Consider the following 27,653-nt stretch of genomic DNA (forward strand, 5'->3'; position numbering starts at 1 on the left):
GAGGGGGACGAAGGTGAGTCCTTTGCTGAGGACTGATCATTTGTCCTCAGTGAGGGGGAGGTCTGGAGGGATGGTGAAAGTTGAGTTGGAGGCAAGGCAGCCGAACATTGTGCATTGTTCCTTTTTTATTCACTCTTTTTTGAATTTAACTCTCTCACTCACACAGCAAGGTTCACCCTATAGTCAGCTCTACTGCTCATCCTGGCACCTGAGCACGTCCTCCCTCTCTCTGTCCTTTACCAGCCTGCTCATTGCACTCGGACACTGAGCTGGGCAACACCACTGAACATGGCCCAGCACTTAATCTCATCCTTCAAAGCGGCAGCACACTCATCGTCCACTTTCATGGCATTTGCAGTACAGTTAGAGAAATCGGCGCGGGCGAGCAGAGGCAAGTTCCTCAGGAGGCGAAGGAATTTCGGTCTGTCCGCAATAACTCTTACCAGTTTTTAGAGACGCACCACAGGAAACGTCCGATGTGGAGGCACCACAATGGCAATTGATCTGCCCAAGAAATTACAAAGAGTGTGAACGTAGCCCAGTTCATCACGAAATCCAGCCTTCCTTCTAGTGACCCCTATCCATACTTCCTGCTGCTTCGGCAAAGCAATCAACATAATCTAAGACCCGGCCCCACCCCAGTTATACTCTCTTCCATCCTCTTGTACCGGGCAGCAGGTATAGAAGTTTGAAATTACATACCAACAGATTTAAGAACAGCTTCTTCAGTTTTTCAAACGGACCTCTCTTGGAGTTGATCTTTCTCTGCACCTTCTCTGTAGCTGTAACACTACATTCTGCATTCGATTCTATTACCCTGATGTACTTATGTGAGGTATGATTGTCTGGGTAGCACACAAAACAACACTTTTCACTGGATCGCAGTTCACTGTATCGCGGGGGTTGGGCGGACCATGTTTAATTTAGTTCTGGGATGTGACTGGGCCAGCGTTTATTGCCTGTCCCCAGTTGCTCCTTGAGAAAGTGGTGGTGAGCTGCCTTCTTGAACCGCTGCAGCCCAGGTGCTGTAGGTGGACCCACAGTGCTGTTAGGGAGGCAATTCCAGGATTTTGACCCAGCGACACTGAAGGAACGTCAAGAAACTTCCAAGTCAGCAGTAAGCGGCTTAGAAGGGAACTTGCAGGTGATGGTGGTTCCTTGTTTCTGCTGCCCTTGTCCTTCTAGACGATTGAGATTACAGGTTTGGAGTGTCTAAGGATTTGTAGAACCATTAACACCTACATTCTCACAACAAAAGCTCACAATCAGCTTTTAGTATGGAATTCAATTTACTTGCTTCATCTGTCTATAAGCTGGCCCTATTTTCTACATTCACAGATTTGATAATGAAATGTAAATAGCACTAATATGAGTTACTCCACACCATTATATTTGGAGTTATCACTTGTACTTATACCAAAACTTTAGGAACTTAGATTGCTTTTAGATTGATTCAGACTTTTGTCTCAATAAATGCTTTGAGAGCTAGAGACCACAACTGAAAGAGTAGAGAAAACAATTATTTTTGTATCTCTAGACACGGTAAGGTCCTACCTGAGGGTTACAATCTGATGTTCGAGAGGTTTCAGAGCGATGATCACATCAAATACTCCTCAAGTCTTGTTTCCTACAGGGTTAAAGCAATTGTCAATTAGTGGTAGGCTATATATTAGGACTGTATATAGCATCTTAGCAAACTAGCCAAAGGTGGCACCAATAGACATGCTCACAGTTTAAAAAGCGCCCGGAATGCTATACAGCTTTACAGAACATGAAAACAAGAAATTAGACAATCTGAAGTTAAGCTGTGGTGGTGTTCAATATGCTACTCTTATTAACGCTCACTGAGATACTTCAGTGCAGCAGCAATGGGGAAATGGATGGTGGAAAACTACACACTCCATTGATCTCTGCAACAAATTCAGGCAGACAGTAGTCAGGCGCTGTTAAAGAAGCTGCTTTTCTGATAAGGTGTTTCAGGTGTTTGAGTTTGATTTATTGTTGTCTCATGTACCGTGATAGCGTGAAAAGTGTTGTTTCGTGTGCTTTCCAGGCAGATGGGACCATACAAAGTACATCAGGGTAGCCAATCAGAGTGCAGAGATCAGTGTTACAGTCGCAGAGAAGGTGCAGAGAGAGAGATCAGAATCAACAAAAGCCTCATAACAGGAGGGAAGAAGCTATTTTTGAATCTGTTTGTACATGTTTTCAAACTTTTATATCTTCTGGCTGATGGAAGTAGATGAAAGAGGATACAATGGATTGGGAGGGGTCTTTGATAAAGTTGGTTGCTTTCCTGAGGCAGTGGGAAGTATCGATGGAGTCAGTTGATGGAAGGCTGGTTTTTGTGATGGACTGGGCTGTGTTCACGACTCTCTGTGGCTGCTTCCGGTCTTGGGAGGACCAGTTGCCAATCCATGCTGTGGTGCATCCAGATAGGACGCTGTCTATGGTGCATCTAGAACAATTGGTAAGAGTCATTGTGGACATGCTGAACTTTCCTAGCCTCATGAGGAAGTTGAAATGTTGTTGTGCTTTCACGACCATTGCGTCAACGTGGATGGACCAGGAGAGATTGTTGGTGATCATCACTCCCAGCAACATGACCCTCTTGACCATCTCCACCTCAGTACCATTGATGCAGTTAGGGGCCTGTCCTCCACTCTGTTTCCTGAAGTCACTGACCAGCTCCTTCACTTTGCTGACATTGCTGGAGTGCCACTAAGTGCTCAAACTCTTTCCTGTACGCTGCCTTGTCATTGGTTGAGTGGTGTCATCAGCCAACTTGTAAATGGAGTTGGCGAGGAATTTGGTCACATGGTCCTGAGTATATACAGTAAGGGGCTGAGGAAGCAGCTTCGCAGGGTGTCGGTGTTGAGGATTATCATGGAGGACTTGTTCTCACCTATTCTTACTGATTCCGGTTTATGGATCAGGAAGCCGAGGATCCAGTTACAGAGAGTGGGCCGGAGGCCTACATCTCGGAGTTTTGAGATGAGTTTCTTTGGAATTATAGTGTTGAAGACAGAGCTGTGTCCATTAGTAAGAGCCTGAGGTAGGTATCCTTGTTATCCAGATGTTCCGGGGATGAGTGTCAGGCCAGGAATAGGACGTCTGCTGTGGACCTGTTGTGCTAACAGGTGAATTGTAGTGGATCAAGACCAGCTGGGAGGCTGGAGTTGATGCGAGCCATGACTAACCTCTCGAAGCACTTCATAATTATGGAGGTCAGAGCCATTGGGCAGTAGCCATTGTAGCACGCCGTATGAGTTTTCTTTGACACCGGGATGATGGTGGTCTTCTTGAATCAGATGAGGACTTCAGATCATAGTAAGGAGAGGTTACAGATGCCTGCAAATACTCCCACCAGCTGGTCCACACAGGATGTGAGTGCACGGTCGGGAACTCCATACCTTTCCTTTCCATGGGTTCACTTTCAAGAGCTCCAATCCAGTGTCTATGGCAGTGACTGTGGGTACGGGTGCACCCGAGGCTTTTGGGATAGGTGTCATCCTTTCATTGACCATCTGTTCAAAGCAGGTGGAGAATGTATTGAGCCTATGGCGCAGGGCTGCGTTGTTGTCCGCAATTCTGTTCGACTTCACTTTGTAGCCCGTTATGTCGTGTAAGCCTTGCCACACATGACAGGTGTCCGTGTGGTTGGTCAGGATCTCAAGCTTAGTTTGGTATTGCCTCTTGGTGTCTCTGATGTCCTTACGAAGCTTGCATAGAACAGGGTTGCCCAACTTGGACGCCTCAGACTTGGGACTGCAGTAGGGAGTGGATCTCCTGGTTCATTCATGGGTGGGTGTGGAAGATGCACGACTCTATTTGTGAAGGTAACAACGCTATTCTCCCTGATGTCTGGGACAATATTTACCCCTCAACAAATATCACTGCAACATACCCACATTGATCATTACCTCATTGGTATTTTGGAGAGACTGACGGACACAATTTGGTGGCCACATTTTCCCCAAGAGTGAATGCACTTCATTGTGCACTTGGTTGTCAAACACATTGGGATGCCCGAGATTGTCGATGTGTTCTACAAATGAATTTCTTTCTTTAGTCTTTCAGAACAATCTCCATTTTACATCACACCATAAGATCACAAGACATAGGAGCAGAATTAGGCCATTCGGCCCATTGAGTCTGCTCCACCATTCGATCATGGCTGATATGTTTCTCAAACTCATTCCCCTATCTTCTCCCATAACCCTTGACCCCCTTACCAATCAAGAACCTATCTGTCTCTGTCTTAAATGCACTCAATGACTTTGCCTCTACAGTTCCCTGTGGCAATGAGTTCCACAGAGTCACCACCCTCCGCTTGAAGAAATACTGCTTCATCTCAATTCTAAATGGTCACTCCCTCCAACTGAGGCTGTGCCCTCAGGTCCGAGTCTCCCCTACAAGTGGAAACACCTTCTGCACATCCTCTCTATCCAGGCCTCTCAATACTCTGTCAGACTCACCCTCATCCTTCTAAACTCCATCGAGTACAGACGTACAGTCCTTAACTTCTCCTCACATGACAACCATACGACACTGACAAATAGAGAACAGAGATAGGTGAGTGTGTATCCTGTAGGAGGAGATACATTTATAACCAATAGTTCAGGCATCGAGGCAGTATAGAATCATAAATGTTACAGTACAGAATGAGGTAATTTCACCCATCATACCTACACTGGCTCCTAAACTACTCCAAATGTGGTCTGACCAATTGCTTGTAGGGGTACCATCACTTCCTTTCTGTTGTACTATATGCCCCTATTCATAAAGCCAAGGATCCTATAAGTCTTCTTGATAACTGTTACAATCTGTTTGTCCATCCTCAGACAACTGTGCACTTGAACCCTGAGGTCCCCCTGCTCCTGGCCTGCCCTCAAAGTTGGAGAAATGAGCCTGTATTGTACCTCCTGGTTTCTTCTACCAAAAATGCATTCCCTCACATTGTAAACGAGAAAGGATATGTATAGCCGATTAGCTGCAGTAGTAGCTGATTTAAAAGGTACAAGTGGTCCTGGATGCTTTAATTTTGCAGGCATATTTAATAATTGTTCTCATTTCTTTCTACTGGTCTTTACCATTACGAATTTCCAGATACAGGGATGTAAAAGACCCTGAAGAATATTCCAGAAAACCTGGATTTGTGATAAATTGCTACATTTTCCAGAGTTTTGCCTTTTGAAGCCTTTAATTTTAATGCAAGATTAATGCTTTCCTTTATCGCTAATGAAGGCAGCACGTGGCGAGTGCTCCTTCATCATCACATCTACCTGATGGAGGAGCAGAGCTCTGAAAGCTAGTGCTTCCAAATAAACCTGTTGGCCTATAACCTGGTGTTGCGTGATTTTTAACTTTGTCCACTCCAACTCCTCCACATTGTGGTGAACATTGTAACACAGATAGTTCCAATTGGTACATTTGTATTCCAGTGCTGATTATTACATGCGACTGTTCCAAAATATTAGTTACTTGCGAAATTGCCGAGGCAAAAGGTTGGACTGGTTGCAAAGTTTTCAACTGATTAGTAGAACAGTTCCAAAGTCACAAAAGGGCTTTTGTGAACTCAGTTAGTTAGAAAAGGAGACAGGAAAAGAGAGAAGCAAGCTCCATTCAGAAAATAACTGTTAAGCTGTACTTCTGAAAAAGCAATGGCACTATACTGAGTTGCTGTATTTGGGGGTTCAAGTGAAGGTGCAGTTCAAACTCAGGAAGATGGTTGGGATGTAGCAGGCAGCAAAGTATTGGGGTCATGACTTCAGCAAACTCCTCGGAGCTGTGAGGGCTCACAAGAAAGCTTATGTCACTGACAGGTTCAATTCAGTTTGTGATCGTTGATGAAGGAAACCCAAAAGCAGTATTTGCTTTCTGCAAATGAGCTAGACTACGGCTCAGGGAACAAAGCCAGGGACAGCACTGGCTTTTAATGAAGAGCATTGACGAATAGCCAGAATAGTGCAGTGAGTTAGCGTCAGAGTGCAGTTGGTAAAATTCAGGAGAGTTAGATCGCAGGGAAAGGATGTTGCATCGCTCTTATCAACAGTAAATATCTGAACCAATCCGTCAAAACAATTGAGTATTTATTTTGTAATGTTTAGCCTGCAGAAATGTAGCTCAGTTACCACGTTTGACATCCTATTATATGCTTTGACATATTTTACACTTTGGGATGCCTATCATAGCTAACTTGCTGCTTTAGAACTTAGACTCCCTACAGTGTGGAAACAGGCCCTTCGGCCCAGCAAGTCCACACCGACCCTCTGAAGAGTAACCCACCCAGACCCATTCCCTTATTTCTCTACATTTCCCCTCACTAAGACACCAATCATGGGCAACTTAGCATGGTCAGTCCACCTAACCTGCATGTTTTTTGGATTGTGGCAGGAAACCCCTCGTGGACATGGGGAGAATGTGCAAACTTAACACAGCCCGAGGCTATAAAGGAACCGGTGTCCTTGGCGGTCTGAGGCTGCAGTGCTAACCACTGAGCCGCCATGCCGCCCTGAATAAAGCAACGACAAACACAGACCCTTCAAGTTCGAACCTGCCACTTGTGAACCCCGATGCCATACCTGGTCAGTATTTGGATTAAGCCCATGACCGTGGCATTATTAGCATCACACTCTAACAACCTGAGTTAGCTGAACAACTTCTATATTCTAGAGCTTTCAATATTGATAGATTTTCACCTCTGTAACATTCGGTGAGCTGGTGTTTTAATTGTATGTCGCTGATTTGAGCAATATAAAAAAATCCAGTTCTTAAAACTCAGTGCAGAAATATATGATGTGTGGAAACAGGCTGCATTTTGAGGAATTAGTTGTAACTGATTACCTCTCATCTAGTTTTTAAGACATGGATATATACTCTTAATGTCACTCATCCCATTCCTGGTGGTTATTGACACTTTATGGATACTGTAGGATTTCTCCCTAGATACTTCATTCCCAGACTCCAGCAGTTCCGTCAGATCAGGGACACGAAGACTCAAATCAAAAGCCAGTGAATGCATTCACATCAGGGACTATCCCTTTTATCTCAAAGGAACACAGCAGTCAGCCGTGAGGAAAATAACGCTTCAAATAAGATTACGGCCAGTCAAAACCTTGGAACGTCCTCTGAGCAAGATTTCAAATAAAGAAGAATTAATCAGTCTGTTTCCCAGCAGCTTACTATATATAGCACCTTTGTGGGGCAAACACTGAATAAGGATACCTGTAAGTGAGACTCCCAAAAGACTATCAGATCACCTGAAAACTTAAGTGCTTGAGGATGTTCGATGATGTTAGGCATTCTCTATCATTGTAATGTGTTACATTCTTTTGCAATGGTTGCACTCTGTGTCTAGTCAATGGAGAGATGAAGTTACATCATATTACTGATTCTAACTCTTGCCTTGGAACCATCATTGGTATTTGTGATTTACAACCAGCAAATAAACGCTTGAACGTTTCTGTGAAATTTTGGCATGAAGCATAGATTGGAAGATTAAAATATTGAAGCCTGATATTTCAATCAAAGCCTTCAAATAACACAATTACCATTTCAGAGCTCCATAATTAACTTAATTTGACTTTGTTTTGTATCTTCAACAGGAGATGAATATAAAAGTACAAAATACTCTAACTCTGACAGTCTTAGCGTATGTGAATGTGTGAGCATTAAGTGAATATTTAAAACTGGGGACACCACTTTTCAATAAAACTAGGGGTTCAAATATTCGTTTAAATAAGAATGGTCAGTGCAAATTTTTATTGATTCACTCATGGGAGAAGAGCATCCCTGGCTAGGCCAGTATTTATTGCTTGTTGCTATTTGCCCTTGAGAAGGTGGTGGTGAGCTGCGTTCTTAAATTGCTGCAGTCCATGTGCTGTGGGTTGACTCACAATGCCCTGAGGGAGGGAATTCAAGATTTTGACAGTGAAGGGATGGCAATATATTTCCAAGTCAGGATGGTGAGTGGCCTGGAGGGGAACTTGCAGGGTTGGTGTTCTCATGTATGTGCTGCACTTGCCCATCCAAATGGAAGTGGTCATGGGTTTAGAAGGTGCTGCCTCAGGATCTTTAATGATTTTCTGCAGTACACCTTGTAAATATTACACACTGCCGCTACTGAGCATCGGTTGGTGGAGGGAGTGGATGTCTGTGGATGTGGTGCCAATCAAGTGGGCTGCTTTGTCATGGATGGTATCAAACTTCTCGAGTGTTGCTGGACTACACTCATCCAGGCAAATGGAGAGTAATCTATCACACTCCTGACTTGTGCCCTGTAGATGGCAGACAGGCTTTGAGGAGTCAGGACGTGAATTACTCATCACAATATTCCAAACCTCCAACCTGCTGTTGTAGCCATTGTGCTTATGTGGCGAGTCCAGTTGAATTTGTGGTTAATAGTAACCCCAGGGTATTTATCATAAGGAATTCCATGATGGTAATGTCATTGAATGCCAAAAGACAAAGGCTTGACTCTCTCCCTTGCTGGAGATGATCATAGCCTTTGTCATTTGTCACGTGGCATTTGCGAGGTGTAATAGTTACTTGTCACTTGTCAACCCAAATCTTGGTTTTGTCCAGATCTTGTTGCATTTGAACATGGACTGTTTCAATGTCTGATGAGCTGCAAATGGTACTAAACATTGTGTAATCATCAGTAAACATCCCGACTTCTGACCTTATGATGAAGGGATGATGAAGCAGCTGAAGATGGTGAGGGTTAGGGCACTATCCTAAGGAATTCCTGCAGAGATATCCTGGAGCTGAGATGACTGACCTCCAAAAACCACAACCATCTTCCTATTTTCCACTTATGACTCCAACCAGCAGAGACTTTGCCCCCTGATGCCCATTGATTCCAGTTTTATTCGGGCTCCTTGATGCCACACTCAGTTGAATGCAGCTTTGATGTCAAGGGCTGTCACTCTCAGCTTACTCTCTGGAATTCAGCTCTTTTGTCCATGTTTGAGCGAAGACTGTAATGAGGTCAGGAGCTGAGTGGCCCTGGGGGAACCCAAACTGGGCGTCACTGAGCAAGTTATTGTTGAACTGCTGCTGTTTGATAGCTCTGTTGGTGACACCTTCCGTCACTTTGCAGATGATGGAGAATAGACTGATTGCGCGGTTATTGGCCAGGTTGGATTTGTCCTGCTATTTGACACATTTGGGCAATTGCCGGGTAGATGCCAGTATTGTACTGGCACAGCTTGGCTGGGTGAATGGCAAGTTCTACAGCTCAAGTCTTCAGTACTATTGTCAGAATGTTGTCGAGGTCCGTTGCTTTTTCAGTATCCTGTGTCTCCAAGTGTTTCTTGCTATCATGTGACACCATGATTAAGAAAATGGTGATGATCAGATTAATACAAAAGTGTCATGTTGCCACCAGGTCCAGTTCTTCAGCTTGTTACAATGGTTGTTCCTCTTGTTGAGAGCCATTCCATTCAGCTGTGGACTCTTCATTCTCCAGGACTACGGCTGATGAGAATTGAGCTGCACACAGCACGCCATCATAACTCTCGAGACTCAGAGGTTTGAAAATGTGAAGAAAGCCTGCAGGCCAACGTAGACACTAGGACACTCCAACCTTGTGGTGTCTTCTTTACTCACTCTAATGGGTCGCTGGGTTTCACAATGGTCTTCTAGTGGTCACATGAGTCTTCACCATGGCTAGGAGTCAGAGCAGAATTTAGCCAGAAGAACTTGAGAAACCGGAGCAGATATAGATTATTCAGGTACTCAAACCTGTTCTGCCATTCTGTTCAATCATGGTCAATCTTCCACTTCAACTTCACTTTACTGCCCGATCTTTCATATCCACTGGCTCACTCAGAAGTCAACGTATACATCTCAACATCAAATATGCTCAATGACTGGGCAGCCACAACTCTTTGGGATTGAGAATCCCATTGTGAGCTCATCCAGTTGGAAAGCTGAGAGTCAGGGTGCTGGTAAAGAATAAGCAGGACCCAATCCAGACGGTTCCTCAGAAAGTTCCATGTAAAGAGGGGTTTGGGGAGGTACACATGTTCCTTGTCTGCTACGTCCAGGCAAACATCAGGAGCTGTGCAGGACTGCTCTGCACTGACAGTACGAGCCCCTATCAACATGAAAACACCAGCTGGAGCCATTTGTTCAAATTAACGTAAAAGCTGGACTGTATGGATTGATAGTCCATTTGGAGTAGATCAGAAAAGACTATGACTACATGTTTCCATAGAGTGTAAATATTATTTACACAGACAGTACACAGGATTGGTGTAAATATTATTTACACAGACAGAACACAGGATTGGTGTAAATATTATAGACTCAGACTGTACACAGGATTGGTGTAAATATTATTTACACAGACACTACGTAAGATTGGTGTAAATATTATTTACACAGACAGTACACAGGATTGGTGTAAATATTATAGACACAGATAGCACACAGGATTGTTGGAAATGTTATAGACACAGACAGTACACAGGATTGGTGTAAATATTATAGACACAGACTGTACACAGGATTGGTGTGAATATTATAGACACAGATGGCACACAGGATTGGTGTAAATATTATTTACACAGACAGAACACAGGATTGGTGTAAATATTATAGACACAGACTGTACACAGGATTGGTGTAAATATTACTGACACAGCACACAGGATTGGTATAAATATTATTTCGGTAAATGTTATGCACACAGAAAGTACACAGGTTTGTTGTACATATTATGGTCACAGACGGTATACAGGATTGGTGTAAATATTATAGACACAGACAGTACTCAGGATTGGTGTAAGTATTATACACACAGACAATACACAGGATTTGTGGAAATATTATTTACAGAGACTGGCACAGGATTGGTGTAAATATTACTTACAAAGACAGTACACAGGTTTTGTGTAAGTATTATTTACACAGACAGTACACAGGATTGGTGTAAATATTATAGACACAGACTGTACACAGGATTGGTGTAAATATTATTGACACAGCACACAGGATTGGTATAAATATTATTTACACCAATCCTGTGTTCTGTCTGTGTAAATATTATACACTCAGACTGTACACAGGATTGGTGTGAATATTATAGTCACTGACAGTACACAGGATTGGTGTGACTATTATAGACACAGACAGTACACAGGATTGGTGTAAATATTATAGACACAGATAGCACACAGGGTTGGTGTAAAAATTATATACACAGACCATACACATGATTGGTGTAAATATTATAGTCACAGACAGTACACAGGATTGGTGTAAATATTATACACACAGACAGTACACAGGATTGGTGTAAATGTTATTTACACAGACAGTACACAGGATTGGTGTAAATATTATTTACACAGACAGTACACAGGGTTGGGGTAAATATTATAGACACAGACAGTACACAGGATTGGTGTAAATATTATAGACGTACATATTATGGTCACAGACAGTACACAGGATTGGTGTAAATATTATAGACACAGATAGCACACAGGGTTGGTGTAAAAATTATATACACAGACCATACACATGATTAGTGTAAATATTATAGTCACAGACAGTACACAGGATTGGCGTAAATATTATACACACAGACAGTACACAGGATTGGGGTAAATGTTATTTACAGAGACTGTACACAGGATTGGTGTAAATATTATTTACACAGACTGTACACAGGATTGGTGTGAATATTATAGTCACTGACAGTACACAGGATTGGTGAAAATATTATAGACGCAGACTGTACACAGGGTTGGTGTAAATATTACAGTCACAGACAGTACACAGTATTGGTGTAAATATTATACACACAGACTGTACACAGGATTGGTGTGAATATTATAGACACAGACAGTGCACAGGATTGGTGTAAATATTATAGTCACAGACTGCACACAGGATTGGTGTAAATATTATTTACACAGACAGTACACAGGATTGGTGTAAATATTATAGACACAGACAGTACACAGGATTGGTTTAAATATTATAGACACAGATAGCACACAGGATTGGTGTAAATGTTATTTACACAGACAGTACACAGGATTGGTGTAAATATTATAGACACAGATAGCACACAGGGTTGGTGTAAAAATTATATACACAGACCATACACATGATTGGTGTAAATATTATAGTCACAGACAGTACACAGGATTGGTGTAAATATTATACACACAGACAGTACACAGGATTGGTGTAAATATTACAGTCACAGACAGTACACTGGATTGGTGTAAATATTATTTACACAGACAGTACACAGGATGGGTGTAAATATTATAGACGCAGACTGTACACAGGATTTGGGTAAATATTATAGACACAGACAGTACCAGGATTGTTGTAAATATTATTTACACAGACAGTACACAGGATTGGTGTAAATATTATTTACACAGGCTGTACACAGGATTTGGGTAAATATTATAGACACAGACAGTACACAGGATTGATGTAAATATTATTTACACAGACAGTACACAGGATGGGTGTAAATATTATAGACGCAGACTGTACACAGGATTTGGGTAAATATTATAGACACAGACAGTACCAGGATTGTTGTAAATATTAATTACACAGACAGTACACCAGTTTGGTGTAAATATTATACACACAGACTGTACACAGGATTAGATTACATTACAGTGTGGAAACAGGCCCTTCGGCCCAACAAGTCCACACCAACCCGCCGAAGCGAACCCACCCATACCCCTACATTTACCCCTTACCTAATACTACGGGCAATTTAGTATGGCCAATTCACCTGACCCTGCACATCTTTGGACTGTGGGAGGAAACCGGAGCACCCGGAGGAAACCCACGCAGACACGGGGAGAACGTGCAAACTCCACACAGTCAGTCGCCTGAGGCAGGAATTGAACCCGGGTCTCTGGCACTGTGAGGCAACAGTGCTAACCACTGTGCCACCGTGCCACCCACAGGATTGGTGTGAATATAGACACAGATGGCACACAGGATTGGTGTAAATATTATTTACACAGACAGAACACAGGATTGGTGTAAATATTATAGACTCAGACTGTACATAGGATTGGTAACAGTATTAAAGACACAGATAGCATGCAGGATTGGTGTCAATATTATAGATACAGATAGCACAAAGAATTGGTGTAAATATAATAGACACAGACTATACACAGGATTGGTGTAAATATTATTTACACAGACACTACGCAGGATTGGTGTAAATATTATTTACACAGACAGTACACAGGATTGGTGTAAATATTACAATCACAGACAGTACATAGGATTGGTGTAAATATTATTTACACAGACAGTCCACAGGATTGGTGTAAATGTTATTTACACAGACAGTACACAGGGTTGGTGTAAATATTATTTACACAGACTGTACACAGGGTTGGGGTAAATATTAAAGACACAGACAGTACACAGGATTGGTGTAAATATTATTTACACAGACAGTACACAGGATGGGTGAAAATATTATAGACGCAGACAGTACACAGGATTGGTGTAAATATTACAGTCACAGACAGAACACAGGATTTGTGTAAATATTATAGACACAGACAGTACCAGGATTGTTGTAAATATTAATTACACAGACAGTACACCGGTTTGGTGTAAATATTATACCCACAGACTGTACACAGGTTTGGTGTGAATATTATAGACACAGATGGCACACAGGATTGGTGTAAATATTATTTACACAGACAGAACACAGGATTGGTGTAAATATTATAGACTCAGACTGTACACAGGATTGGTAACAGTATTAAAGATACAGATAGCATGCAGGATTGGTGTCAATATTATAGACACAGATAGCACAAAGAATTGGTGTAAATATAATAGACACAGACTATACACAGGATTGGTGTAAATATTATTTACACAGACACTACGCAGGATTGGTGTAAATATTATTTACACAGACAGTACACAGGATTGGTGTAAATATTACAATCACAGACAGTACACAGGATTGGTGTAAATATTATTTACACAGACAGTACACAGGTTTGGTGTAAATGTTATTTACACAGACAGTCCACAGGATTGGTGTAAATGTTATTTACACAGACAGTACACAGGATTGGTGTAAATATTATTTACACAGACTGTACACAGGATTGGTGTAAATATTACAATCACAGACAGTACACAGGATTGGTGTAAATATTATTTACACAGACAGTCCACAGGATTGGTGTAAATGTTATTTACACAGACAGTCCACAGGATTGGTGTAAATGTTATTTACACAGACAGTCCACAGGATTGGTGTAAATATTATAGACACAGATAGCACACAGGGTTGGTGTAAAAATTATATACACAGACCATACACATGATTGGTGTAAATATTATAGTCACAGACAGTACACAGGATTGGTGTAAATATTATACACACAGACAGTACACAGGGTTGGGGTAAATATTACAGTCACAGACAGTACACTGGATTGGTGTAAATATTATACACACAGACTGTACACAGGATTGGTGTGACTATTATAGACACAGACAGTACACAGGATTGGTGTAAATATTATAGACACAGATAGCACACAGGGTTGGTGTAAAAATTATATACACAGACCATACACATGATTGGTGTAAATATTATAGTCACAGACAGTACACAGGATTGGTGTAAATATTATACACACAGACAGTACACAGGATTGGTGTAAATATTACAGTCACAGACAGTACACTGGATTGGTGTAAATATTATTTACACAGACAGTACACAGGATGGGTGTAAATATTATAGACGCAGACTGTACACAGGATTTGGGTAAATATTATAGACACAGACAGTACCAGGATTGTTGTAAATATTATTTACACAGACAGTACACAGGATTGGTGTAAATATTATTTACACAGGCTGTACACAGGATTTGGGTAAATATTATAGACACAGACAGTACACAGGATTGATGTAAATATTATTTACACAGACAGTACACAGGATGGGTGTAAATATTATAGACGCAGACTGTACACAGGATTTGGGTAAATATTATAGACACAGACAGTACCAGGATTGTTGTAAATATTAATTACACAGACAGTACACCAGTTTGGTGTAAATATTATACACACAGACTGTACACAGGATTAGATTACATTACAGTGTGGAAACAGGCCCTTCGGCCCAACAAGTCCACACCAACCCGCCGAAGCGAACCCACCCATACCCCTACATTTACCCCTTACCTAATACTACGGGCAATTTAGTATGGCCAATTCACCTGACCCTGCACATCTTTGGACTGTGGGAGGAAACCGGAGCACCCGGAGGAAACCCACGCAGACACGGGGAGAATGTGCAAACTCCACACAGTCAGTCGCCTGAGGCAGGAATTGAACCCGGGTCTCTGGCACTGTGAGGCAACAGTGCTAACCACTGTGCCACCGTGCCACCCACAGGATTGGTGTGAATATAGACACAGATGGCACACAGGATTGGTGTAAATATTATTTACACAGACAGAACACAGGATTGGTGTAAATATTATAGACTCAGACTGTACATAGGATTGGTAACAGTATTAAAGACACAGATAGCATGCAGGATTGGTGTCAATATTATAGATACAGATAGCACAAAGAATTGGTGTAAATATAATAGACACAGACTATACACAGGATTGGTGTAAATATTATTTACACAGACACTACGCAGGATTGGTGTAAATATTATTTACACAGACAGTACACAGGATTGGTGTAAATATTACAATCACAGACAGTACATAGGATTGGTGTAAATATTATTTACACAGACAGTCCACAGGATTGGTGTAAATGTTATTTACACAGACAGTACACAGGGTTGGTGTAAATATTATTTACACAGACTGTACACAGGGTTGGGGTAAATATTAAAGACACAGACAGTACACAGGATTGGTGTAAATATTATTTACACAGACAGTACACAGGATGGGTGAAAATATTATAGACGCAGACAGTACACAGGATTGGTGTAAATATTACAGTCACAGACAGAACACAGGATTTGTGTAAATATTATAGACACAGACAGTACCAGGATTGTTGTAAATATTAATTACACAGACAGTACACCGGTTTGGTGTAAATATTATACCCACAGACTGTACACAGGTTTGGTGTGAATATTATAGACACAGATGGCACACAGGATTGGTGTAAATATTATTTACACAGACAGAACACAGGATTGGTGTAAATATTATAGACTCAGACTGTACACAGGATTGGTAACAGTATTAAAGATACAGATAGCATGCAGGATTGGTGTCAATATTATAGACACAGATAGCACAAAGAATTGGTGTAAATATAATAGACACAGACTATACACAGGATTGGTGTAAATATTATTTACACAGACACTACGCAGGATTGGTGTAAATATTATTTACACAGACAGTACACAGGATTGGTGTAAATATTACAATCACAGACAGTACACAGGATTGGTGTAAATATTATTTACACAGACAGTACACAGGTTTGGTGTAAATGTTATTTACACAGACAGTCCACAGGATTGGTGTAAATGTTATTTACACAGACTGTACACAGGATTTGGGTAAATATTATAGACACAGACAGTACCAGGATTGTTGTAAATATTAATTACACAGACAGTACACCAGTTTGGTGTAAATATTATACACACAGACTGTACACAGGATTAGATTACATTACAGTGTGGAAACAGGCCCTTCGGCCCAACAAGTCCACACCAACCCGCCGAAGCGAACCCACCCATACCCCTACATTTACCCCTTACCTAATACTACGGGCAATTTAGTATGGCCAATTCACCTGACCCTGCACATCTTTGGACTGTGGGAGGAAACCGGAGCACCCGGAGGAAACCCACGCAGACACGGGGAGAATGTGCAAACTCCACACAGTCAGTCGCCTGAGGCAGGAATTGAACCCGGGTCTCTGGCACTGTGAGGCAACAGTGCTAACCACTGTGCCACCGTGCCACCCACAGGATTGGTGTGAATATAGACACAGATGGCACACAGGATTGGTGTAAATATTATTTACACAGACAGAACACAGGATTGGTGTAAATATTATAGACTCAGACTGTACATAGGATTGGTAACAGTATTAAAGACACAGATAGCATGCAGGATTGGTGTCAATATTATAGATACAGATAGCACAAAGAATTGGTGTAAATATAATAGACACAGACTATACACAGGATTGGTGTAAATATTATTTACACAGACACTACGCAGGATTGGTGTAAATATTATTTACACAGACAGTACACAGGATTGGTGTAAATATTACAATCACAGACAGTACATAGGATTGGTGTAAATATTATTTACACAGACAGTCCACAGGATTGGTGTAAATGTTATTTACACAGACAGTACACAGGGTTGGTGTAAATATTATTTACACAGACTGTACACAGGGTTGGGGTAAATATTAAAGACACAGACAGTACACAGGATTGGTGTAAATATTATTTACACAGACAGTACACAGGATGGGTGAAAATATTATAGACGCAGACAGTACACAGGATTGGTGTAAATATTACAGTCACAGACAGAACACAGGATTTGTGTAAATATTATAGACACAGACAGTACCAGGATTGTTGTAAATATTAATTACACAGACAGTACACCGGTTTGGTGTAAATATTATACCCACAGACTGTACACAGGTTTGGTGTGAATATTATAGACACAGATGGCACACAGGATTGGTGTAAATATTATTTACACAGACAGAACACAGGATTGGTGTAAATATTATAGACTCAGACTGTACACAGGATTGGTAACAGTATTAAAGATACAGATAGCATGCAGGATTGGTGTCAATATTATAGACACAGATAGCACAAAGAATTGGTGTAAATATAATAGACACAGACTATACACAGGATTGGTGTAAATATTATTTACACAGACACTACGCAGGATTGGTGTAAATATTATTTACACAGACAGTACACAGGATTGGTGTAAATATTACAATCACAGACAGTACACAGGATTGGTGTAAATATTATTTACACAGACAGTACACAGGTTTGGTGTAAATGTTATTTACACAGACAGTCCACAGGATTGGTGTAAATGTTATTTACACAGACAGTACACAGGATTGGTGTAAATATTATTTACACAGACTGTACACAGGATTGGTGTAAATATTACAATCACAGACAGTACACAGGATTGGTGTAAATATTATTTACACAGACAGTCCACAGGATTGGTGTAAATGTTATTTACACAGACAGTCCACAGGATTGGTGTAAATGTTATTTACACAGACAGTCCACAGGATTGGTGTAAATATTATAGACACAGATAGCACACAGGGTTGGTGTAAAAATTATATACACAGACCATACACATGATTGGTGTAAATATTATAGTCACAGACAGTACACAGGATTGGTGTAAATATTATACACACAGACAGTACACAGGATTGGTGTAAATATTACAGTCACAGACAGTACACTGGATTGGTGTAAATATTATACACACAGACTGTACACAGGATTGGTGTGACTATTATAGACACAGACAGTACACAGGATTGGTGTAAATATTATAGACACAGATAGCACACAGGGTTGGTGTAAAAATTATATACACAGACCATACACATGATTGGTGTAAATATTATAGTCACAGACAGTACACAGGATTGGTGTAAATATTATACACACAGACAGTACACAGGATTGGTGTAAATGTTATTTACACAGACAGTACACAGGATTGGTGTAAATATTATTTACACAGACAGTACACAAGGTTGGGGTAAATATTATAGACACAGACAGTACACAGGATTGGTGTAAATATTATAGACGTAGCCAGTACACAGGATTGGTGTAAATATTATAGACACAGACTGTACATAGGATTGGTGTAAAAATTATTGTCACAGATAGCACACATAATTAGTGTAAATATTATTTACACAGACAGTACACAGGATTGGTGTAAATATTTTAGACACCGACTGTACACAGGATTCGTATCAATATTGTAGACACAGATAGCACACAGGATTGGTTTAAATACTATTTACACAAACAGTACACAGGATTGATGTGAATATTATAATCACAAACCCTACACAAGATTGGTGTTAATGTTATACACACAGACAGTACACAGGATTCGTGTAAATATTATACACACAGACAGTACCAGGATTGTTGTAAATATCATTTACACAGACAGTACACCAGTTTAGTGTAAATATTATACACACAGACTGTACACAGGATTGGTTTAAATATTACAGTCACAGAGAGTACACAGGATTCGTGTAAATATTATAGACACAGACAGTACCAGGATTGTTGTAAATATTAATTACACAGACAGTACAGCGGTTTGGTGTAAATATTATATACACAGACTGTACACAGCATTGGTGTGAATATTATAGACACAGATGGCACACAGGATTGGTGTGAATATTATTTACACAGACAGAACACAGGATTGGTGTAAATATTATAGACTCAGACTGTACACAGGATTGGTGTAAATATTATTTACACAGACAATACGTAGGATTGGTGTAAATATTATTTACACAGACAGTACACAGGATTGGTGTAAATATTATAGACACAGATAGCACACAGGATTGTTGGAAATGTTATAGACACAGACAGTACACAGGATTGGTGTAAATATTATAGACACAGACTGTACACAGGATTGGTGTGAATATTATAGACACAGATGGCACACAGAATTGGTGTAAATATTATTTACACAGACAGAACACAGGATTGGTGTAAATATTATAGACACAGACTGTACACAGGATTGGTGTAAATATTATACACTCAGACTGTACACAGGATTGGTGTGAATATTATAGTCACTGACAGTACACAGGATTGGTGTAAATATTATAGACGCAGGCTGTACACAGGATTGATGTAAATATTTTAGACACAGACTATACACAGGTTTGGTGTGAATATTATAGTCACTGACAGTACACAGGATTTGTGTAAATACCATAGACACAGACAGTACACGATTTCGGTAAATGTTATGCACACAGACAGTACACAGGTTTGTTGTACATATTATGGTCACAGACGGTATACAGGATTGGTGTAAATATTATAGACACAGACAGTACTCAGGATTGGTGTAAGTATTATACACACGGACAATACACAGGATTTGTGTAAATATTATTTACAGAGACTGGCACAGGATTGGTGTAAATATTACTTACAAAGACAGTACACAGGTTTTGTGTAAGTATTATTTACACAGACAGTACACAGGATTGGTGTAAATATTATAGACACAGACTGTACACAGGATTGGTGTAAATATTATTGACACAGCACACAGGATTGGTATAAATATTATTTACACAGACAGTACACAGGATTGGTGTAAATATTATAGACACAGACTGTACACAGGATTGGTGTAAATATTATTGACACAGCACACAGGATTGGTATAAATATTATTTACACAGACTGTACACAGGATTGGTGTAAATATTATAGACACAGATAGCACACAGGGTTGGTGTAAAAATTATATACACAGACCATACACATGATTAGTGTAAATATTATAGTCACAGACAGTACACAGGATTGGTGTAAATATTATACACACAGACAGTACACAGGATTGGTGTAAATATTACAGTCACAGACAGTACACTGGATTGGTGTAAATATTATACACACAGACTGTACACAGGATTGGTGTGACTATTATAGACACAGACAATACACAGGTTTGGTGTAAATATTATAGACACAGATAGCACACAGGTTTGGTGTAAAAATTATATACACAGACCATACACATGATTGGTGTAAATATTATAGTCACAGACATTACACAGGATTGGTGTAAATATTATACACACAGACAGTACACAGGATTGGTGTAAATGTTATTTACACAGACAGTACACAGGATTGGTGTAAATATTATACACACAGACAGTACACAGGATTGGTGTAAATATTACAGTCACAGACAGTACACAGGATTAGTGTAAATTTTATACACACAGACTGTACAAAGGATTGGTGTGACTATTATAGACACAGACTGTACGCAGGATTGGTGTAAATATTTTGACACAACACACTGGATTGGTATAAATATTATTTACACAGACAGTACACAGGATTGGTGTAAATGTTATTTACAGAGACTGTACACAGGATTGGTGTAAATATTATTTACACAGACTGTACACAGGATTGGTGTGAATATTATAGACACAGACAGTACACAGGATTGGTGTGAATATTATAGTCACTGACAGTACACAGGATTGGTGAAAATATTATAGACACAGACAGTATTCAGGATTGGTGTAAGTATTATACACACGGACAATACACAGGATTTGTGTAAATATTATTTACAGAGACTGGCACAGGATTGGTGTAAATATTACTTACAAAGACAGTACACAGGTTTTGTGTAAGTATTATTTACACAGACAGTACGCAGGATTGGTGTAAATATTATAGACACAGACTGTACACAGGATTGGTGTAAATATTATTGACACAGCACACAGGATTGGTATAAATATTATTTACACAGACTGTACACAGGATTGGTGTAAATATTATAGACACAGATAGCACACAGGATTGGTGTAAAAATTATATACACATACCATACACATGATTAGTGTAAATATTATAGTCACAGACAGTACACAGGATTGGTGTAAATATTATACACACAGACAGTACACAGGATTGGTGTAAATATTACAGTCACAGACAGTACACTGGATTGGTGTAAATATTATACACACAGACTGTACACAGGATTGGTGTGACTATTATAGACACAGACAATACACAGGTTTGGTGTAAATATTATAGACACAGATAGCACACAGGTTTGGTGTAAAAATTATATACACAGACCATACACATGATTGGTGTAAATATTATAGTCACAGACATTACACAGGATTGGTGTAAATATTATACACACAGACAGTACACAGGATTTGTGTAAATATTACAGTCACAGACAGTACACAGGATTGGTGTAAATTTTATACACACAGACTGTACAAAGGATTGGTGTGACTATTATAGACACAGACTGTACGCAGGATTGATGTAAATATTTTGACACAACACACTGGATTGGTATAAATATTATTTACACAGACAGTACACAGGATTGGTGTAAATGTTATTTACAGAGACTGTACACAGGATTGGTGTAAATATTATTTACACAGACTGTACACAGGATTGGTGTGAATATTATAGACACAGACTGTACACAGGATTGGTGTAAATATTATACACACAGACAGTACACAGGATTGGTGTAAATATTACAGTCACAGACAGTACACAGGATTAGTGTAAATTTTATACACACAGACTGTACAAAGGATTGGTGTGACTATTATAGACACAGACTGTACGCAGGATTGGTGTAAATATTTTGACACAACACACTGGATTGGTATAAATATTATTTACACAGACAGTACACAGGATTGGTGTAAATGTTATTTACAGAGACTGTACACAGGATTGGTGTAAATATTATTTACACAGACTGTACACAGGATTGGTGTGAATATTATAGACACAGACAGTACACAGGATTGGTGTGAATATTATAGTCACTGACAGTACACAGGATTGGTGAAAATATTATAGACACAGACAGTACTCAGGATTGGTGTAAGTATTATACACACGGACAATACACAGGATTTGTGTAAATATTATTTACAGAGACTGGCACAGGATTGGTGTAAATATTACTTACAAAGACAGTACACAGGTTTTGTGTAAGTATTATTTACACAGACAGTACACAGGATTGGTGTAAATATTATAGACACAGACTGTACACAGGATTGGTGTAAATATTATTGACACAGCACACAGGATTGGTATAAATATTATTTACACAGACTGTACACAGGATTGGTGTAAATATTATAGTCACAGACAGTACACAGGATTGGTGTAAATATTATACACACAGACAGTACACAGGATTGGTGTAAATATTACAGTCACAGACAGTACACTGGATTGGTGTAAATATTATACACACAGACTGTACACAGGATTGGTGTGACTATTATAGACACAGACAATACACAGGTTTGGTGTAAATATTATAGACACAGATAGCACACAGGTTTGGTGTAAAAATTATATACACAGACCATACACATGATTGGTGTAAATATTATAGTCACAGACATTACACAGGATTGGTGTAAATATTATACACACAGACAGTACACAGGATTGGTGTAAATATTACAGTCACAGACAGTACACAGGATTGGTGTAAATTTTATACACACAGACTGTACAAAGGATTGGTGTGACTATTATAGACACAGACTGTACGCAGGATTGGTGTAAATATTTTGACACAACACACTGGATTGGTATAAATATTATTTACACAGACAGTACACAGGATTGGTGTAAATGTTATTTACAGAGACTGTACACAGGATTGGTGTAAATATTATTTACACAGACTGTACACAGGATTGGTGTGAATATTATAGACACAGACAGTACACAGGATTGGTGTGAATATTATAGTCACTGACAGTACACAGGATTGGTGAAAATATTATAGACGCAGACTGTACACAGGGTTGGTGTAAATATTACAGTCACAGACAGTACACAGTATTGGTGTAAATATTATACACACAGACTGTACACAGGATTGGTGTGAATATTATGGACACAGACTGCACACAGGATTGGTGTAAATATTATTTACACAGACAGTACACAGGATTGGTGTAAATATTATAGACACAGACAGTACACAGGATTGGTTTAAATATTATAGGCACAGACAGTATACAGGATTTGTGTAAATATTAGTTACACAGACAGTACACAGGATTTGTGTAAATATTCTAGTCACTGACAGTACACAGGATTGGTGAAAATATTATAGACACAGATAGCACACAGGATTGATGTAAATATTATAGACACCGACAGTACACAGGATTGGTGTAAATATTATAGTCACAGACTGCACACAGGATTGGTGTAAATATTATTTACACAGGCAGTACACAGGATTTGTGTAAATATTATAGACACAGACAGTACACAGGATTTGTGTAAATATTATAGACACAGACAGTACATAGGATTTGTGTAAATACCATAGACACAGACAGTACACGATTCGTGTCAATGTTATGCACACAGACAGTACCCAGGTTTCGTGTACATATTATCGTCACAGACAGTATACAGGATTGGTGTAAATATTATAGACACAGACTGTACACAGGAATTGTGTAAATATTATTTACACAGACAGTACACAGGATTGGTGTAAATATTATAGACCTAGCCAGTACACAGGATTGGTGTAAATATTATAGACACAGATAGCACACATAATTAGTGTAAATATTATTTACACAGACAGTACACAGGATTGGTAAATATTTTCGACATCGACTGTACACAGGATTCGTATCAATATTGTAGACACAGATAGTACACAGGATTGGTTTAAATATTATTTGCACAAACAGTACACAGGATTGATGTGAATATTATAATCACAAACCCTACACAAGATTGGTGTTAATGTTATACACACAGACAGTACACAGGACTCGTGTAAATATTATACACACAGACAGTACCAGGATTTTTGTAAATATCATTTACACAGACAGTACACCAGTTTAGTGTAAATATTATACACACAGACTGTACACAGGATTGGTGTCAATATTATTTACACAGAAAGAACACAGGATTGGTGTAAATATTATAGACTCAGACTGTACACAGGATTGGTATTAAAGACACAGAGAGCTCGCAGGATTGGTGTCAATATTATAGACACAGAGAGCACACAGGATTGGTGTAAATATTATAGACACAGATAGTACAAAGAATTGGTGTAAATATTATAGACACAGAATGTACACAGGATTTTTGTAAATATTATTTAAACAGACACTACGCAGGATTGGTGTAAATATTATTTACACAGACAGTACACAGGATTGGTGTAAATATTATAGACGCAGGCTGTACACAGGATTGATGTAAATATTATACACACAGACTCTCCACAGGATTGGTGTGAATAATATAGTCACTGACAGTACACAAGATTGGTGTAAATATTATAGACACAGACAGTACATAGGATTTGTGTAAATACCATAGACACAGACAGTACACGATTTGTGTAAATGTTATGCACACAGACAGTACACAGGTTTCGTGTACATATTATAGTCACAGACAGTATACAGGATTGGTATAAATATTATACACACAGACAGTACACAGGATTTGTGTAAATATTATTAACTCAGACTGGCACAGGATTGTTGTAAATATTATTTACATAGACAGTACACAAGATTGGTGTAAATATTATAGACACAGACTGATGACAGGATTGGTGTAAATATTATTGTCAGAGCACACAGGATTGGTGTAAATATTATACACACAGACTGTACACAGGATTTGGGTAAATATTATAGACGCAGGCTGTACACAGGATTGATGTAAATATTATACACACAGACTGTACGCCGGATTGGTGTGAATATTATAGTCACTGACAGTACACAAGATTGGTGTAAATATTATAGACACAGACAGTACATAGGATTTGTGTAAATACCATAGACACAGACAGTACACGATTTGTTTAAATGTTATGCACACAGACAGTACACAGGTTTCGTGTACATATTATAATCACAGACAGTATACAGGATTGGTGTAAATATTATAGACACAGACAGAACTCAGGATTGGTTTAAGTATTATACACGCAGACAGTACACAGGATTTGTGTAAATATTATTAACTCAGACTGGCACAGGATTGTTGTAAATATTATTTACACAGACAGTACACAGGATTTGTGTAAATATTATTTACACAGTCAGTACACAGGAATGGTGTAAATATTATAGACACAGACTGTACACAGGATTGGTGTAAATATTATTGACACAGCACATAGGATTGGTATAAATATTATTTACACAGACAGTACACAGGATTGGTGTAAATGTTATTTACAGAGACTGTACACAGGATTGGTGTAAATATTATTTACACAGACTGTACACAGGATTGGTGTGAATATTATAGACACAGACAGTACACAGGATTGGTGTGAATATTATAGTCACTGACAGTACACAGGATTGGTGAAAATATTATAGACGCAGACTGTACACAGGGTTGGTGTAAATATTACAGTCACAGACAGTACACAGTATTGGTGTAAATATTATACACACAGACTGTACACAGGATTGGTGTGAATATTATAGACACAGACAGTACACAGGATTGGTGTAAATATTATAGTCACAGACTGCACACAGGATTGGTGTAAATATTATTTACACAGACAGTACACAGGATTGGTGTAAATATTATAGACACAGACAGTACACAGGATTGGTTTAAATATTATAGGCACAGACAGTATACAGGATTTGTGTAAATATTAGTTACACAGACAGTACACAGGATTTGTGTAAATATTCTAGTCACTGACAGTACACAGGATTGGTGAAAATATTATAGACACAGATAGCACACAGGATTGATGTAAATATTATAGACACCGACAGTACACAGGATTGGTGTAAATATTATAGTCACAGACTGCACACAGGATTGGTGTAAATATTATTTACACAGGCAGTACACAGGATTTGTGTAAATATTATAGACACAGACAGTACACAGGATTTGTGTAAATATTATAGACACAGACAGTACATAGGATTTGTGTAAATACCATAGACACAGACAGTACACGATTCGTGTCAATGTTATGCACACAGACAGTACCCAGGTTTCGTGTACATATTATCGTCACAGACAGTATACAGGATTGGTGTAAATATTATAGACACAGACTGTACACAGGAATTGTGTAAATATTATTTACACAGACAGTACACAGGATTGGTGTAAATATTATAGACCTAGCCAGTACACAGGATTGGTGTAAATATTATAGACACAGATAGCACACATAATTAGTGTAAATATTATTTACACAGACAGTACACAGGATTGGTAAATATTTTAGACATCGACTGTACACAGGATTCGTATCAATATTGTAGACACAGATAGTACACAGGATTGGTTTAAATATTATTTGCACAAACAGTACACAGGATTGATGTGAATATTATAATCACAAACCCTACACAAGATTGGTGTTAATGTTATACACACAGACAGTACACAGGACTCGTGTAAATATTATACACACAGACAGTACCAGGATTTTTGTAAATATCATTTACACAGACAGTACACCAGTTTAGTGTAAATATTATACACACAGACTGTACACAGGATTGGTGTCAATATTATTTACACAGAAAGAACACAGGATTGGTGTAAATATTATAGACTCAGACTGTACACAGGATTGGTATTAAAGACACAGAGAGCTCGCAGGATTGGTGTCAATATTATAGACACAGAGAGCACACAGGATTGGTGTAAATATTATAGACACAGATAGTACAAAGAATTGGTGTAAATATTATAGACACAGAAT

General features: G+C 39.1%; 1 protein-coding gene across 13 annotated transcripts in view; it reads right to left on the reverse strand.

The window, feature by feature from the left end:
- The window catches only part of LOC122557976 (tetraspanin-18B-like), a 232,561-nt gene that overhangs the window by 30,684 nt on the left and 174,224 nt on the right, over positions 1-27,653 (reverse strand). For 7 of the 13 annotated variants that reach the window (XM_087996176.1, XM_087996180.1, XM_087996167.1 and 4 more), the window contains one exon: positions 1,555-1,627. The exons of 2 other annotated variants lie outside the window; for them this stretch is intronic. The gene's annotated coding sequence lies outside the window, so the exon portion shown is untranslated. Of the gene's footprint in view, positions 1-443; positions 505-1,554; positions 1,628-27,653 lie in introns of all 13 variants that reach the window. 4 more of the 13 variants (XM_087996169.1, XM_087996168.1, XM_087996172.1 and 1 more) reach the window with 1 other exon arrangement.

Source organism: Chiloscyllium plagiosum, unplaced genomic scaffold (assembly GCF_037043375.1).
Source record: "Chiloscyllium plagiosum isolate Xiang-an unplaced genomic scaffold, Cpla_swu_hap1 HiC_scaffold_18, whole genome shotgun sequence".
Taxonomy (NCBI): domain Eukaryota; kingdom Metazoa; phylum Chordata; class Chondrichthyes; order Orectolobiformes; family Hemiscylliidae; genus Chiloscyllium; species Chiloscyllium plagiosum.